The sequence below is a fragment of the Pezoporus flaviventris genome, unplaced genomic scaffold (assembly GCF_033815535.1).
Source record: "Pezoporus flaviventris isolate CSIRO_AGI_PZ_B2104156 unplaced genomic scaffold, CSIRO_AGI_Pfla_v1 ptg000001l, whole genome shotgun sequence".
NCBI classification, from domain to species: Eukaryota; Metazoa; Chordata; class Aves; order Psittaciformes; family Psittacidae; genus Pezoporus; species Pezoporus flaviventris.
In genome coordinates, this window is record NW_026892549.1 from 63,214,362 (window position 1) to 63,232,645 (window position 18,284).

Genomic DNA, 18,284 nt, shown 5'->3' on the forward strand with positions numbered 1-18,284 from the left:
CCCTGCACATGTGAAACAAGTTGACTAACATAGGAGGCGGAGGTGAATTCCTGCATCTTGCACTTCTCATCTTTCTACTCGTCTCTGGACATCTGTCATCATCATCATCTATCCAGTAGAGAATAGTGTCTCCATCAGGTAAGAGCTTTCTTTTCCTACCTGGGAGCAGTATAGATGCTTGTTCTTTGTAGATAACTTGATGTAAGAGCTATGTTACTATTATTACACATAAATATTTTTATTGGCAAATAAACCAGTAGTGCTGCAGATCAAAAGGAAGTCTGTGTTGGTAAGCAGTTTTGGCATGTGGCTGCCATAATATCTGATTGTTACCAGATAGTATTGCAAAGAGGCCTCTTATCCTTTGCAATGTGTTTGTTAAGAAGTCTGGTACTGATGTGCTTTATCAGATGTAAGGCACTGAAACACAGGTGGGATTTATCTGTCTTAAGAGAGTGCATCTCCTGATCCTTCCTGCTGCCTGTGTGGCTGCTCGCCCCTTGCCCAGCTACACTGTGGGCCTGCAGGCACTTCAGCAGGGGTGCCCTATGCAGGGCAGGGAATGGCCCAGCTGGATTCCTGTTTCTGCCAGCAGCAAGAATGTTGCTGCCAGCCTTTGGGTGCAGCAAACAGGAACAGGTTTGAGGAACAGGGCCGTGACCTGGTGGGTATTGATACTGATTCACGTTAGGGTAACAGCAAGATTGGGTTTATTGTTGCACTCCTAAGCCAGGAGTGCAGTGTCTGCAAATACAGCAAGGATGCTGGTATAGGTGAATTGCTCACAACTATGCAAGAATGTTGTAGAGGAGCCAGCAATCCAGCTGAGACCTCCTGAGCCCTGCAAGGGCTGCTCCTGTTTCCTTGCTAATCTTCTTCACATATAACTTCCTACCTTGGCATGACTAATTCTCCAAATTAATGTGTCCTAACCTCAAGCATTTTAATGTAATAAAATAGTAATTTATGTCTTAATATGGAATTTAATTTCTGTGCTTGCCTGTCATGTTTCAGGCACCAGAGGGGTCAAAGAACACATGTGGGTGTCTGGGGAGTCATGAATCCCTCCAACTTGCTGTTGTTGGCTGAAGAGACATACCAGGGTACAAGATGCTGTTTGTTGGGACTCCAAAATGAACACTAGCCCCTGAAATGGGAAACACAGCAACATCTGAGAGTTGGAGCTAACTCCTTTGACTCATTTGGAAAAGGGTCAGAACAGGAACAGCTGTGTGTGCTGGCAGCATTAGGGGATTAGAGTGCAGCAGTTGTACCTGCTTCTGAGGTTCTGTGTTACTGGAGGACAGAAATGCCATGATTGCCTTCTTTGTTCATCCGCTATACCAACCACTTAAAAAAACAGGGAGAAAAAGGTCAGAGAAGGTGATCTGATCCTTTTAGGCATCTGTAGCCATTGAGAGCAGTGGTGTTTGGGTCCTGTCTAGTGAGCAGTCAGATAGCCTTGGGGTGAAGTGGGCAGCTGGCAGGAAGAACTGGGGAGACAGAAAGAACATAGAATTACGTAGAACCTGCCCACTCGTGTTCCCAGACTAACATCCCTCTTGCCCAAACTCTACTAACATTTGACAGGGTAAAGATGGGTTACTTTTGCTTTATTTTGTAAAAGAAAGCATCCTCCCCTGCCCCAGCAAGGACTAGGCATACAACATGAAAGCATGAGGATGTTGGACTGAGATCATGCCAAAACCCCCTTTCATTTTATGCTACACATTCAGGCCTATGTTTAACTAAAAACATGCTCAAGAGCACATGTGCCCTCGCCATGCAGTAATGCTGTCAAAAGGAATATTACCTTCCCCTGCACTCTAAAGAAATACTGCTGATCCATAAATATGTGCCTGAGCAAGCTGAGGGCATCACATCTGCTTTAGAGAGCAATGGCCACAGGACCTTTCTGGGACTCTGGGCAAGAAACACGTTTAAACTGTGCCCAACCATGGTTGCAGAGGCCATTGTTCTGTCCTCCCCCTCCCTGATCATCCACTGTGTGATCTGGATTTTGAAGGGAAGACTTGCTCTCTTGGCTTCTGAAAGCTCTCCCCACCTCCAGAGGGGCTGGGGGTAGGTGCCCTTCACAGGACAGAAACTTGCTTTAGGGTTAACATGCATCTCTTCGTACTTGCTGCAATTATTGCATGTCAAATGACCCACGTTAAGCATATTACTAGGGGTGTGCTAACAGCACCAGTGCATTAAACCACAACTGACAGCCTGACCCAGCACTGCGCTTTAAAAGGGCAGGGCCGCAGCGTTGGAGTTGGAATTCTGCTTTAATTAGGCCATTACCTGACCTTCAAAGCTGTATTTTCTTCCTCCTCTGCATGCTATGCTGGAGGAAGGGCTGCTGGAGAAGACAGGAAGAGCCCTATCTGATCGTTATCAGAGGGAACAAAAGCCATGTGTTGCTTTTTCTTTTTGACTGGTGCAATTAGTTAGGCTTGTGTGGAAGAAACATGTCAAGGTAAATGGCCATCTCTGCCTTTTCCCTTGCTCATCCCTGGCAAGGTCTGTCATTTGCTCCTTATGTGAAAGGCTCCTCAATCACCTGTTGACAGCAGTATCCCTCTCACAAGACTTGCAGCATATCCCGATTACGCACCACCACAAGGTACCTTTGCCCAGGCAGTGCATCACGGAGGCCTGTCTCTACACTTAGGCTGCTTTACAGACTAAGTGCACTCTAACTCTCCTCATAAAACTTTATATGAACCCGGGCGTTTCTACATATCTCTGTGTCCCGTCCCCCCATCCCTTCCTCCCCTCCAAAAGAAGTTTTTCCACTTCTATAGGTATATAAGGATCTTCCTGTGCAGGGCATGTGACACCTGTGGTGCTTTACCAGGAGCACGCTGCCACTGTGCCCACTTCTGAGCAATCCCAACCCCTTTTGGCCTCCTTGTCAGAGCTCTTTCATGTCTCCTGTGCTTGCTTTTATTTCTTGGTCTTCTCAAGCAGGGCTCATCTGTGCTAGTGCATTTATCTTTGGAAAACCAGTGAAATCAGTTCCTGTCTGGAACTGCTGCTGGCTGCACCCGGACAACCTCCATAGCTGCATGCTGCAGGTGACTGTCATGGAAAGCAAAAGACCTGTTTTGTGGTGGTTTTTAGCAATAGATAGAAGAATTTGTTTTCTTTTTAAAGTTCACATTTCAGTGATGCTCCGCTTATGAGAAAGTCAAAAGCAAAGAACTCCAATGCAAATGCTGAGAGAGAATTCACTTTTAATTCACCCTTAGGCCAATTGCAACTGCATTGCTCCTAGGTTATGGCAGAGAAAGGCATTAAGCTCACTCTATATTCGTATCTCAGGAGCCCTTCCTCCCAGGGTGAGCCATGGTCACAAGCCTGTGGTCATACCCTCCATCTCACTGCAGATTTCCTGTGTGGCCACAGGAAAGCCGCTTTGAACTGGTGCTATCTCCTTCGATTTGACCAGCAGTGCTGCTAGCCCTTTTCCTCCTGGTGAAGTTGAACGTGTATGAATACCACGGGGGCTCTGTCTGCTCCAGGACAGTGCGGATGGTTTGTGTTTGTCCGTTTGGGTCCTGGACCTCAGCAGATGGTGATGCCTGTGTCACTGATAGGAGGGAAAAGTTTGCAAAACCCTTCTTTCTTTGTGTAATCACAGACATTCTAAGCAGTCTTTGAAGGGTGATGGAGTAGCAGTTGAGCCCATCAGGGGTCAGAAATCAGATAATGTGTTAGAAAAGGAGGAATAGTCAGCGATGAGGATAACGGAAACAGCACTGAATTTTCACGGTGCTGTTATGCAGTTACAATAAGTACTTAGCTCTGTTTTCTAACGGGAAAAATGCAGGCATGGCAAGATCCAGTGGCTTCCTCAAGGGCATACAGGAAGGTGGCTTTATTGGTGCTAATGTATGGAGTGATTTGACCAACAAATAACTTGTCCTGTGCCGTCAGGGAGCCTTGAGCGCGTGGTGCTGGGGGCCCGCTCCTCATCAAGCCCCTGTTCTGCAAACAGGGACCTATGTGTGGCTGCCCAGCTCCAGGGGCAGTGCCATGCTCGGTGGCGTGTGGGGAGGGTGGCTGCAGATACCCTGTGTGTGTGTGTGCGCGCATCCCTTTTTAGGAGGTGGCAACTGTACAGTTACAGTTAATCAGAGAGACCATTTGTGCTTGTTATCGATCTAACTGTTGCCAGAGGGCCTGGTCTTTTAATCTGATGGCATTCAGCGCTGAGCCTGGGGACAGATAAACCATTAACTGCTAAGTTCAGTCTCTGTCAGGCTCTAGACAGCTGCGGAGAGGCAGCGGCGGGGCAGCGAGCTCGGCGGCCACAGACTCGCTGCCTTCGCCCCGTGATGCTGCCCTCTGCCCTTGGCTTCCGAGAGCGGGCACGGCCTCATCCGAATCGTTTCATTCCCTTTAGAGGCTCCTGTACAGCGAAAGAGGCACAAACCGCGGCGGGGACGTGAATCACGTCCCTGGGTCGGGAGTCTCTTCTCTGGGTTGGGAGCCACCTCCCTGCGGAGCCCCCGCGCCGCCACTGGATGGCGCACAAGGAGCGGCACCTCGGGGCCGCCGTCTGGCCCCGCCTCTCCCCTCCAAGCCCCGCCCCTCCCCGCCGGGCCCCGCCGTCCGCGCCCCCCCTCCGTTACCGGTACCTCCACCGCGCGGGCTGGGGAGCAGTGGAGATGCTGCTCGGTGCTGAGCGCTCGCAGCGAGGGACGGGCGGGATCTCCCGCTGGGATAAACACGGCCACTCTTTTCCCTTGGCCCCTTATTCCAAGTAAAGTGTCTTTTTTTGTGGGTAATTCTAGTGCTAAATCGAGCCTAATTATTATAATACCATGAAGGGCTGCTTTAAGTTACATAACGATCCTTGCGTTGTATTTATATGAATGAGGAATTAAGCTTAAAAGGTTGCTCTTCTCAGAAAATGGATTGCCTGCTCGGTTCTCTCCATCGATTAGTTTAGGTATTTAAAGTGCTGCATTTTATCTCACCAGCCACCCAATAAATTTGTCATCATGATACTTAAAGGAGCAAATTCACATTGTTTATTTTCCCCAGCCTTTTTGGCATATTTCTTGCATATTGCACCTTGAAGCTATATTGTGTTGTATGACGGAAGAGCAGTGATAACCCTTCTACTTAAATAAGCACGACAGCATAACATCTCTGTTCAGCTGAAACGCGAGCGAAAGGGATGCTGCAGTGCGAAATGTGTGTTACATTGCAGTGGATGAAGTGAGGATAGCAATCCTGAAGAGGTTTTCACAAGGACTACAGACTTCCTGGAGGAGGGTTTGTCAGAATTCCTGTTCGCTCCAGAAACTGGAGTTCATTTCTCCTTGGAGCTGCAGATAACAGGAACCATCCTCATAATTGCCAAGAACTTCAAGACTGCGTAGCGTTAGGGATTTTGAATGTGACATGTGCAACTAAGCAAAAAGAGACAGGATGCACACATGCGTTTCTGTATCATAGATTTCTGAGGAAATAATAGGATGAGGTAAAGTTGCTAAGTTAAATAAGAGCATCTGGTTTTCCTACTGAAGTTTTAAGCCTTTTTCAATTGTCTCCAAAAGGCATTGGGGAATGGGGGGGGGGGGGGGCAGTGGGTGGAGATTCTGTGCCAAGATGCTCAGAACAGTTGAAAATCATACAGGAAGCACTGCTTAGCCATGGTTGTGCCCCCCGAGATGGGGTGTTTGCCCTGGTGGTACCCAGGGAGCAGCCTTAGCACACACTGGGCCAGGGTCCAGGCACCCCTGTGATGCTGCACTGTGCAAGGAGCAGTGAGCCTCCACCAAGGCAGCCACTTCCACCACTGCCAGTCTCCAGTGTGCTCCTTCAGTTCCCCTCTCTAGTTTCTCAGGTTTACAGATCTGCTTTTGGTCTCTGAGTGAGCGATTGCCACCCGTTTCCTCACCCCGTGTCCCAGCTGGCGGTAGGAGTACCACTTGAATTCCCCAAACAAAATGGAAGTGGAAAGTCTTGGGCTTAGTTGAAAAGAACAGCGAATTCTGCTTGCAATCTGTAATGCAATTAGCATTATTTGACTTGGCAGCCTTCGGAGGGCCTGCGTGGGCTGCAGGCTGTGAGGGCCTGGAGTCAGCCTCTGTCTAGGAAGCAGGGCTTGAGAGGAACTCTTCACATCTGAGCTCTCGGTGGTTTTCCTCCCCCATCTCCATTTCCCTCCACCGTCAGCGTTCGGATGCCACAGCCGTTCGGATGCCACAACCGGTACTTCTTCCCAGCTGGGAAGGGGTGGAGTGGGTTGCTTTTTCAGCCCCTGCCCTGCTCCACGGCCCCTCTCCAGCCCTGTGGGTGTCTGCATCCCCCCTCCTGGCCAAAGGGAAATAGTTCTGGGTCAGAACTCACTGAGCCATCTGTGTTTTCAAGGCTAAATTATCCCTTGCGAGGGAAATAGCATTAGGCCGGCATATCTGGCTGCTGATTGCTTTAACTGGCTGAAAAGATTTCAGTCTGTTCTTGAGCTGTTTGTGCAAACTGAACAGAAAAGTGTAACCTTCAGATCCTGCCCCGTCCGCAGCCAGAACGTGTAAACAAGTCCTTGGGTAAGAAAAGCAGCACAAAGTTTCAGGCTATGCTGTGAGAGACAGGAAGTTATGGGCAAATTGATTTCACTACTGGGAAAGCAGGGATCTTTTTTTTCCCCTCCCCAAGTAATGATTGTAAAGCATGCTAATGCAATTCAACATTAGTGCATGAAAGTGTGGCCTTATTAATTCAAGACATAAAGGCATCAAAATAAGCTATTAAATTTAAAATATAATACATATATAATGAGAAAAAATGTGTGAAAGCTTTATTCAAATGAAAATTCAGAATTGTTTGAGCTAGTGAAGTATTTTTTGTGCTGAGTTATGAGCATATGTAATAGATTTAATTATTAATTTCTCCATTGTTCTATGCACACAGACAGGGTTCAAGGCACAGTCATTCTCTGGCTTTCATGGATCTAATTTGTATAATTATTGCCTGAATAAAGAATTGCTCCGATTCCTAGCTCACTTTTTTCCTTTCCTAAGGACTACCTCACTGTTGCGTTCCAAAAGGAGAGCACCTGCTAGTTCTTCAGGAATCAGCTGATCACTTCCTGTGATGAGGCACACTCCTGGTGACGTTCCTTTTCAAGCCTTTTTGTCTAAATGAATTATTGTGCATCCTTTTTAATTTTATTGAGCAAATTACGTTTGTCAAGGTCTGCCTTTGTAAACAAATAGCTAGAGACACATGGATGCATATTGCTGCTGTTCAAGTTCTCCTGTTCTATTTATGGAAGCCAGATGAATGTGAAACAAAAGAGAAAGTTTTCTCTAAAAGCAATTATCTTTCTGCATTCCCATCAGTATAATTATATTGCAGGGAATTTTAAGGACTCATACGGATAGAATTGAAAGCTTAAAATCATGGCTGAATCCGTATGCAAAAGCTGAGCAGAGCATCTTACCTCATGCTAACAAAACACACCATGCTTCTGTTACACCTTTACACCTGAAATGCATGTATTCATCCTAAAATAAGAACCTGAGATCCATGCTGTACATATGAAAAGTATTTGTGGGAATAACTACTGAATTCCCCTCCATTTTGAAGTGCTAATATTAATGGGTTGAAGTATTTTATCACTTGGGCATTTAAAAAGCCATGGCCCTTCTCTGTGAGTATCTTTAATCTTGACTCTTTTCTTTGACTTTGGAGACACGTTGTGTTGTTAAAATAGAACCTCTTCTTTGTTTACGGAAAGGTCTTCCCAGACAGTAAAAGGAATAAGGCCCAAGAGCACATCGCAAGGTCCAAACTGAGGAGTCTGGTAAAAATCATTACGTTGACTGTCCTTAGAGAAAAATCATTATGACTTTTAGGAAGCTGCAGCACCAGCATGGTTTGTAAGAAGTCACATCATTCTGGGGGGAGTAGAGAAAGTCTGCCAGGAGAGTAATTTTGTCCTTTCCATTGTCCCATTAAGTGCTGAGAGCTCTTATTTGAATATATGGTTGTCTTTTCCCTTTAGTTTGTTGAGAAGATGCTGTCAGACCACCAAAATAACAATTATAGGGATGGTCTAAGGGTGTTTTTACACTCCTATCAGAGCAGAAAGCTCAGCAAAAGCAGCTTCAGGGGTACTTCTTGAGGAGAAGCAAGACCAGGCCGGGCTGAAAGCCTTCTTGCAAAGTAAAGGAAATGGAGGTCCTGCAGCAGGGATCTGCTATACCACAATTACTCCCTCAGCTATCACCTTCCTTTGCAGGGAGGTGCTATGGAAAGGTGAGATTATGGTAGTGCAATTAAAAAACCTTTAACAGCCCTTGTATGAAGAAGGGAAATAGAAGTGTCATGGGATAAATATATGCAGTTTCCAGATTTGAATTTGTAGACTCTATGTTTAAGTGTATGTCTGCACTTAATACTAGAAGTAGACAGATGTATTCATTCCAGATAGATTTTTCCCTCTCACTCCCTCCACTCCTGTTGTATCCAGGGTTGCTGTCTTTTCCCTTTGCTTTACTGCCCTTTTTTCCCTTTTCCATCCTTTCTCATGTCAAACAGAACCATGTAAATTGAACATTTAAAACTCAGCTATGAAGAAACGAGGCATTTAGCCTGACCTTGGCAAACATCTTTTTCAAGTCAGGAAATGTTTATACCTCTCCGTGCCATGGCAGAGGGCTGCACAGGCTGCGTGCTGAGAGGTGCCCATCCCACACGGGACTGACTCTGTGCTGCACACCTACAGCAGCTCCAGCCCAGTGTTTTCTTTTCCATGCAAGCCATTCTGACTGCCATGTGTTTGCATTTATTTCCCTTCCGGCTCCGTCCATGACTCATCTGCAGTAGGATGGAGTAGCCAGGGCAGAGCTGGGCCGCCCGGGAGCTCCTTTCCTCACTTCCCAGCCCTGTTTTGGGCAGCTCTCTGGAAGGCATCCCCACAGTGAGGAGCTTCACAGCAGGCTGCGGAAATGACCTCGCTGTGGTCGTGGCAGCTGGGCTCAGCATTGCTTTGCAGGGCAGGAATATCCCCTTCCGGTGCCTTGGTACAAGAGACTAAGATGCTTCTCCCTCTGTAAAGTAATAGAGGCAGCTTTTCTTCACTGTGGCTTTGAACCTTGCCTTTCCCTCTAGGTTACCCACAAAGCATACTGCCACAGGTCTGACGCTCCTAGGTTTTAGTTGAATCCAAACCTAATCTTTTCTTCATTTTCCAGAAGTCCCATTGGCGCCAGAGTTTTCTTGTGTTCAGCCATGGGCTGGGTTACAGCAAATGCTTTCCTCTCGCTTCCTTCTGGGATCCTGTGCCAGGGCATGAGGTACATTGCCATCTGAGGATCCCTTGTAGGAAAGGTTCTTGTTTCAAGGGGGGTTATGCCTGAGCCATAATGGTGTTTTAACTGACTTTTGTTTTTCAGTAAAATCTCCCCCCTCCAATAATCTGCAAATCTGTTACCAATCAGAATATGATACGTATCCTCAGCCAGTTTCAGTGGAGCTTATTTCTATTACATCTGGCAGTGTGTCCAGCGGTGGAGAAAAAAACCTCAACCAGAATTAGCTGCACTGAAATCAGCTAAATCTTGGATGTGTTCAACCTTTTTGGCCTGACTCATTCCGGTTCATGAGAAGTAATTATCTCTTGAGCATCACATTAAAGATCCATAGGCATTAGAGTTTAGGCAATATACCTTCTTCCCAGCTCAAAAAAAATATGTGGGATAATTGATCTGAATGTGCTCCAAATGTGCATATGTCTTTATTTATGAATTCCAATGTGGATTGTTTGGGAGGATAAGGCGGAATAAGGAAAAGCAGGCAAAAACGTTGGGACGTCTCATCTCCCTGGCCATTTCTGTTAGGAATAGTTATAATCCTCTGAAAATGGGTTGTGAAAGCCAACAGCACGTTAATAGCACATGTTACAAACACTAAATCCCTTCAACTGGTATTTCTGATTTACACCTTTCCCTCTTTCTTAGATCAGGGAAGCTGCGGCTGTCCGTGGCCAGGCCACTTGCTGGAGAGCCAGGTTTGGGCACTAATAGTTCCACTTTCTAAGGTCAGTGTGAAATGGCACCCCAGCTTCTGCCTGCTGAAGGAAGAACTGCCCTTGGAGCATCAAAAAAGCTGTCTCCTGCAGGGCATTCATAAACTGGGATGCTGAGGTCACCTGTCCCGGATGTGAAGGTGAGGATGGTTGTGCTGAGTCCCAGGACACGGTGGTTGTGCACGTAGGAAACCACAGCCTCAAGTGTTTGGGTACTGCTTGCAGACAGTGTGGCAGGACGCTGCAAAGGTGGCAGCACTGCTGGCTGAGGGCTGGGCTCAAGCCATCAAGCACCCCTGCACTGACACACTCCCATACCTTCCATCATCACTGTGACAGTTGAATCTGTGCTCTGGTATCTTATGGGTACATAGATGGTATTCCATTGCTCATCCTTCCACCAGCAGAAAATTCCATTACTCCACACTAGCAATGTCATTGCATTAAATAAAGGGCAGGTTTTTCCTTACTGAATGTTTTATTGTGTTCAGCTTCACCCAGTAGGGGAAAACAAGTCTATAAACGTGCCGCTAGCTTGTTTCAACTCCTGCACGTGCACCCACCTCATTTTCATGCCCTGCCGAGGGGTGTCAGGCACAGCCCGGCTGCCCTAGCAGTCCTGAACTGGCCCAATTTCCTGCAGAGTGCAGCGAGGGCCGTAGATATCAACTTCAAAGGTAAACAATTACCTTTTATTATCACACATGGCTTTAGCTCTACCAGTTTCAAATAGCACGTAATCACAAGTCTGTGATAACATTTACTCCTGATGAGAGAAAATTCACCAAGTACTAAATTGCTGCTGAGATGACGGGAACATGAGCCAGGCAGGAATTAACTCCAATGATGAGTCAGCAGATGTTAATGTCTTGCACCATGCTGGAGACATCTGCTGAGCCGTCCACTGTTGAATCATCTTCAATATTTCTGTGTTATTACCCCTCTAGGAACAAGCACCGGAGAACTTTTGTGTCCCTGTGTTATAAATGCATAAGCTATTTTAAAATAAATACATGCAGGCACATAACAAGTGTATGCATTTAGGTATGTAGGTAATTTTCAGCGATGGGAAGGATGAGCAACCAGCAACTATTTAAAGTAAAACATGCATGAAAATGCTAATAGCAATTGCCTACATTTGGTGTTTTGAAAGTGATAGCTTTGCTCAGTCGTGGCTCTGATAAGCCTGGATGGTGCCCTCATGCCCATGCCATATGCCCTGAACCTTCACACAGACCAGCCAGGCCAAGGTCTCAATGTAGGAGCTACAAGTTCACTAAGAGCTCCCTGTGTTTTGGAAATAAATCCCTCTGGAGCAGCTGCAGGGTGCTGTATTCAAGTGTATCATCACTTTGGCTTTTCCCACTTTTTTCCCACATAAACCCAGAATGTCAATATACATGTGGTTAGATAAATGTAGTAACTAGGTGCAATCAAGAGCATGACAAGAATTCACTGAAGAGGCACAAATGCCTTCTTATATGAGATCCTTTTTCACTAGAGGCTCTGCAACCGTGCCATCATACACTGTCCTCCTTCTGCAGTCATTCTTCGGCTAAGGGCAGTGTTGTATAATTGGGGGTGCTGGAGGACTGCACTCTGGGCAATGTAATCATTGCACAAAGGAAGAGGCAGAGCTTTTATATGGGACGTTGTTTTTTGTTGCATTCAGCTTAACTCACTGCTTCAAAACGACTCAGGTTGTTTTCAAGTCCATTGTTCTGGCCTTACTGGATTTAAACTTTTGCATAACATCATTACGCAATTGTGTGCACATGAGAACTGCAGCAATTCAGTGCCAAGCTGCACTTTTTGAAGCCCTGACTCTCTGAGGTCTGGAGGTCAAAAGTTAATTCTAGTGAGATGTGAGGTCTGCCTATGTTTGCCAGAAAGGAGCTTGTTATTTCAGGCACTCTGCAGACTGTGTGTCACTGCTCCAACTCATGGTCTTAAGGTTTACCCACCCTCAGTTCTCAGACACGACTTAATAAAGCCACCCCAACACACTGAAAGTTTTGAAAAGCAGGATGAGGGTAGGCATGGCTGTTCCCAGAGGGGACATGGGAAGCGCAAGCTGGCAGTGGAGCTGGTGCCCACTGTGGGGCAGTGGGACTGGACAGCCTCATGGTGCCCATCCTCCCTGTCCTATTCTCCTCCTCACTGCCACTGATCCCTGGCTTAGCTCTGACCATGGCTACCTGGCATCTGATGGAGATGCTCTGAGCTTGTGTCCCCCTCCCGGGGCCTAGGGTGGGTGCAGTGACCTGCTGGTCCCCACTCATGGGCCTGAGGACCTCAGGGTTCTGAATGGGTTTGATGCTGGATGCTCAAAATAGCTGTAAGGAAATGACGTGAGCATCCCCTACATGCTGGGGTTTTCACTCAAGCACTGCTTTTCTCAAAGATCAGCTCTAGCAAACTCATCTCGAGGTGCCCTAAAATAACAACTTAGTATTTAATGAACATTAGGGGGGAATTAAATTAATCCAAACAGTAGCTTGGTTTCAGACTTCTCAGTAGTGGCTGCACAAAAGTGAGGCAGTGTTTTTAGACCAAATAGGAAATCCATCCTTTGAGGGTTGGTTTACAGTCCTCCAGAATTTTCCACAAAGTTAATAACCGAGTGAAGCATCTTGGCGGGAACGTGATTGTTTCCACTCCTGCCCAGTCATTAGAGTGGTGGGTCAGAAGGTTTTGAGTGAGTCTCCTACCATGGAAGATGCACCTCCATATTTGTTTGCAAAGCTTTCTCCCATTTTCCTTTGCACACTGAGCTCTTTGGGCACAGTGTGTTTTCTTCAAGTACAAAATGGAGAATAAAGTGCCAGAACATTTTTGTCAATGGTTTCCAAAACTACGGAATTTCCTGCCCAGCTCCATCAGATCAGCCAACAACTTGGTAATTGCTAAAAACAGCCTGTTGATTTTCCTCCCAAGTGTTTCAGCTGGCCTGGCTGAGCTTTCTCTTTTCCACTGTCTTGAGATGTTTCTCTCATTCTGCACTATGCTGTATTTTTATGGTCAGCGTATCCTATAGCAAACAATTTCAGGCTAATGGCGGAAGGGAGATTGGATTCAGGTTAGAGATTTGAGCCTGGGACAGGGAGCCAGGAGCGCCTCAGTTCCTGGACCAGATCTGCCACTAAATCAGGAATCCACATAAAGCAAAACCACGTGATGAGCTATTGTACAGTGATTTGATTTTCTCTGCAGAGGAGGAAGTGAGCGTTTGAATGCAGTTCTCTGTTGGCATGCCTGCTGCAAGCAGAGCTGTGACTACAGGTGGGCAGGGAGCAGGTTCCCTCCAAGGGCAGGCTGAGATTTGGGGGGGCTGCTGTCTAAATGGGGACCTGGGGTTTTCACCAGAGCGGTACTTGGACTGACATCTCGGTAGTGAATGCAAACAAATTAGTTAAAGTGTGCTTGTATGAAGTTTTCCTGCTGAAAAATTCATTCTATAAAAGCATTTATACTGTATTCTTTATCGTCAGCTAATCCAGCCCAAACTCATTAAATGGCAGTGTGTGGGTTACTCGCTGTCAGTGAAATTATCAAAGGCATTTTTCAGCTGGTGCACTGGGAAAGCATGTGCTCCAATGCCAACTAAAACAATAACGAGGAAATGTTATGATCAGACTTGACCAAATGACCTTTCCCATTTTAGATTAGCTCTTAATTTCAGCGCAAGGGTCATCCTGTGAGAACACTTACAATAAGTCACTGCTCACCTCTCACATGAAAAAAAAGTGACTTATTAGAAATCTCACTGTACTCATTGCAGTTAATGAGATGTGGAAAGCTTTATAATTTGATTTGCTGGACCATATGCTGTAAAGGGATACTGCTGATTTCATTCCTCCACATTTAATTTAAGCAGTATGCAATGGCTTCTTCGTATGGCTACTTATATAATAAAAATTAACTCGACGTATAAAAAAAATACACTATTGTGGGGTTTATTACTCGGTGTGGTTGAGTTTCAAGTGTTTTTCATTGAAACATCTGTAAGTAATGTGTAGGTCTAATTTTAAATCCTGGCAAATATTTCCCATGTAACATTTGGTTTTAGTGACGGGCTTGGAGCAGTGGTTTTCTGAGCTTGTCAGTAACAGAGATGTGTTTTCAAAGATAAACATTTCTTTAATTGAAGATAACTGTGATTCAATGCCAGCTTTTCCTGCCCCTCCTCTGTTTTCAGGCAGTAACACAGACACTCGTCCCCTCTCCCTGCGCACCCTGGCCATGGCAGCCGCACTGTGGTGGTGCAGGCTGTCCCTCATGCTTGTCCCCCACAGGGAATAAGGAGATGGCGAACTCCTGGAGGATGTCTCTTTCAGAGATCATAGAATCACAGAATAGGGTTGGAAAGGACCTTAAGATCATCCGGTTCCAACCCCCTGCTCAAGCAGGCCGTCCTGCGTACCCCATAAAGTGCAAACCAAGCTGACTTGTCCATGTGCATCGCACTGCCCAGTAAGGGCATCTTCGTGTGAGAGCTGGAGCTGCAGCCAGGCTAGGGCAGTGCTGTAATACCTGATGTGAGGCAAAGAAAGGTCAGTTTGGAAGCCAAATATTGAGATTATTTTCTAAAAGAAGCCCTAGAAAGCTAGAAATGTGGGAGAGGCACTGACAGAAATGCCCCAGCATTATTTGCAGTTAATGCCATAGTGTGCACAAGCTGTAAATGCAAGGACTGTGTGTGTTTCAATGTAACCCATTGGTTAAATTTGAGGTCAATCTGGTGAAGTTGCTGCCCATGGGGGAGTGTTGAGGGAGGCTGTGGCCCTGCAGCACAGCAGAGCTGCCTCAGGTACACAGGTGCCATTTTGTGAGGGGCATGGCAAATGGTGGCTCTGGTCTGTGGCCTCCTCTCTCCATCTCTCCTTCCCTCCACTCCTTACTGCTTTAGAAACAAGTTTAATCCTGCTTTCAGTGATAAATAATGATGGGACATTATTATCTTCAGACCCAGGCTGTTGAACCCTGAACTGCAGCAGCAGAAAAGTGGGTTTTGGTGTGGGGGGATTGGCTGTGGTGAGGATCTGTGGAGCTAGGGTGCCTGAGGGAAGGCAGCTGAAGCACAGATGCCTCCGAGCTCCCAGGTAAGTGTGTTGGCATTACCTGAATTTAATGGCTTTACATTTAGAGAGACAAAAATGTTTCTTTCTCATTCGGAAACCACCTTTAACACTTGTGTGATGTGGGTTCAGTGGCTTCTGTGTGTCTTTGGTCTGAGTCTCCTTGGCAGGGATCCCACCGGGGATTGAATCGCAGGCCCTTCACGCACAGGCCTCTGGATTGAAAACATGGTACCAGAATCAGGTTTTGATTTTAATACAGCCCTGTTTTCTTTCATCAGGAGTTTTGAAATGCTTCTGAGGAGGTTGGTGATAGTCATAATCTCAGCCACAGTGATTTCTCATAAACATTGAAAGTGGAGCTTTACTGAGTATAGCGTCTGTTTTAAATGGCTGGTGGCTCACTTGTTTTTAATATGAACACAAGCACAGAGGCAAGTAAAATCTAATGAAAGTGCTTAGAAGATTTTGTTTTGATACCCCACAGTAGCCCTGGTTTATACTGAAGGGGGGAAAAGCTTTCTTTATAGGCAGGCCTGCAGAAGCTAGAAATTTAATCTTTCTCCACAACTTATTTTATTGCATTTTTAATTTTCTCTTGCGTTGCCCTGACCCTTTTCTATAGCTTTTGACGCCTGGTGCTTAATTACTTATCATTAGCAATGTACATGGGGGCCTTCCTGCATATTTATAAATGTGATCATTAGTACATGGGAAGACAAAGACTTCTTTAAGACCATCATTAGTTATTCTGTTTTCATAGAAATGTTCATTACAGAAACTACCCACCTGGTTAAATAATTATAATTAAGAATTGGTAATCTCCTTTGCATTTTTAACTTGATCTTCAGGACGTGTGTACATAGCTAAAGGAGCCTTGTTTAGCCATCTCACTATCTTTCCTTTTTGATTTGAATTGTCAAGCAGATTTAACTGCTGTGTTTTGGATGTGTATACCCTAAGAATGATTTATGGAAAGATAGGTTATTAAGAAAAAGTTAAAAAAAAAAAGAAGAAAATCAACCCAGCAATTATCTCTGAATTCATTAACTGCACACTGGCAGCGAGAGGTTAGATAAGCCATTTACTGTAATGCACGGTATGGAGTTAAAGCAAAATGTCACTGAAGCCTGCTTTCTCTGCCCTGTCTGTGGTGCTCACTGCAGACACCCAGGCTGCAGGAGAACACTTGCAGAAAGGTATCATTTCCATGTCATGCTATGGTCTTACTTGGGAATGCCAACAATAAATGTGACGGTGTCAGTACTCCTGCTCCAAACCATGGTGGGGAGCTGGTGGGAAACCCATTCTAAATGCATGTGTGTGCCCGTGTGCTGTGATGCTGCAGGGAAGGGAGAGCATCACCCACCCCTCTGTGCCCACAGTGGCGGGCACAGGGAGTGCTCACCTCTGATAAACCACAGCGATGGGAAGAGCTTGTCAGTGGCATAAATATCATCTGTAAACAATTAAGCAGCTACTGCTCATTCAGGGCAGTTTTGAGAAGCAAAGGAAGTCTGCAATCAGTTATATCTCCAATTACCATAAAAATATATTAGCCATTCATTCATTTATTAATGATTCATCAGTTAACCACACATAATGAGCAAATAATTAGCAATGCTGTACGGTTGCCAAAATTGAAGAAGTGTTGGCATTTTAAAGATGAAAGGTTGCATTTATGTAAAAAGTCGGGTGGTGATAAAGTTAATACAGGAGATAATTATAAAAGTGGCTGTCCTATTTTAGAGGCTGAGGTCCCACAAAACTTGCCTAATTGAACTGAAATTAATATTCTTCAAAAGCACGCGTGTTACTGCATACTAGCTGCTGCATTTACTCAGGGATCTCCCTCCAGTAAGGTACGTCGCACAATGCAAGTTAATAAAATGCCAGACAGCAAGACTGTGTTCTTTGTTTGCTCGGTTCAGGGCCTTGTGGAAAACAATAAATTGCATTCATGTCAGCCGAGGCCCATCCCTTTGCTAATTACCGTTTGGTGCTGAAATGACTTCTGTGAAATTGGGAGCATGAAGAAACACACAGCCGTACAAGGGAGGCTTTTCAGACTACAGCAGTAAATGTGAGATAGGCCTTAGGCACACAGATGTTAAAACAGTGAATTCCCCTACAGATTACACTAATGGAAACCCTGTCAGGGTAAGTCAAATCCGGGTCTGTGGTCAAAATCTAATTAATGTTTCTGTACTTAAAAGAATATGAATGCCTAGAGGTGATGAGGAGCGTATGAGAAACTCGCTTGTTTGTGAAATTGCTCATGTGGATGGCAAGCGCCACTAAGCCCTTCCTTACGAGGTAGCACCTGCTGGAGGAGCTGCTGACGCTGCTCTGTGCAGCGCTGCTGACACTGGGCTCTGCCCCTCTTGGAAGTCCTGCCTGAAAATGGCTGTTGAGGCCTGGGCTGCCTCCCCAGTGGACAGCCATTGCCATCATTAAATGTCCCTTCTTCCTTCGGTGCGACCGAGCGGTGTCAGCATCATTGTTAGGAAGTACTTGTAGCTGAAGACCTAAGCAAAGGCCATCTCTTTGTGTGAATACAAAGGCTTGCCTGTCTAGGTTGAGCTTAAGGACACTGCTGGGGCTCTTATGGCACTTTCACAGCTGCAGTGCATGGCCTGTGCAATAGCAGAGGAAATAAATTTATAATGCAACAATCTCTTCGTTTTCACAGGCACAAAAATTCCCCTAAATACTTAAAATAACACTCAGAGTGGGACAGACCTTAAATTTTGAATAAATGAAGCCTTAATCCAGTGTGTTGCTGAAACAAGCTGGTTATTAAAGAAATAAATTTGAAACAGCAAGTGGTTGGAGAATTTTGGATTTAATTATTTAAATCTACTTAAGATAACTCTCTAGCACTGTGTTTGGCTTTCCTGTTGAGAGCATGTTTTCCAGGAAGAGCATCCCACCCAGTGCCTTGGAAGAATTAACTTTCTCATGCAACAGTGGTTTAAGCAGTAGGGACAAATAATTATTATTGTAATAAGGCCAGATATTGTATGGCAACTTGGTATTTCCTGGATGCATCCTGTCATGAAAACTGTACAGTTATTCAGGTGGGCGGAGGGACCACTGCTCTCCTTGGCTAAATGATGAATGTGATGCAGATCAAATTGCTCTTCAGGCAA

General features: G+C 45.6%; 1 long non-coding RNA gene across 1 annotated transcript; it reads left to right on the forward strand.

The window, feature by feature from the left end:
• Nucleotides 1-4,636: 4,636 nt before the first annotated feature.
• On the forward strand, nt 4,637-12,219 carry LOC133273745 (uncharacterized). The gene is made up of 3 exons (XR_009744925.1): nt 4,637-4,774; nt 5,867-8,283; nt 9,222-12,219. It is a non-coding gene; the product is annotated as an uncharacterized LOC133273745 (long non-coding RNA).
• Nucleotides 12,220-18,284: the final 6,065 nt, after the last annotated feature.